The sequence below is a fragment of the Buceros rhinoceros genome, unplaced genomic scaffold (assembly GCF_000710305.1).
Source record: "Buceros rhinoceros silvestris isolate BGI_N320 unplaced genomic scaffold, ASM71030v1 scaffold31140, whole genome shotgun sequence".
Lineage (NCBI taxonomy): Eukaryota > Metazoa > Chordata > Aves > Bucerotiformes > Bucerotidae > Buceros > Buceros rhinoceros.
In genome coordinates, this window is record NW_010390670.1 from 8,071 (window position 1) to 8,318 (window position 248).

The window sequence follows — 248 nt, forward strand, 5'->3', positions numbered from 1 at the left end:
GAGCACTCCCAGCCTGTCCCCAGGGGATAGACACCCCCAGCCTGGCACCAGTGGTCAGGATGAGGTAAGACACACCCAGCCCTGCCACCAGTAACAGAGAGGGGAGACAGGGGTCCCTTAAGCCTGTCACCAGGTGGGGATGATAAAGAGAAACCCCTATGCCTGGCATTAGTGGGGCGGGGGACAAGAAGGGACAAGACTGGGCATCTCACATCTCTTACCCGCAGGGCCCAGGGTGGGGGGGGGAC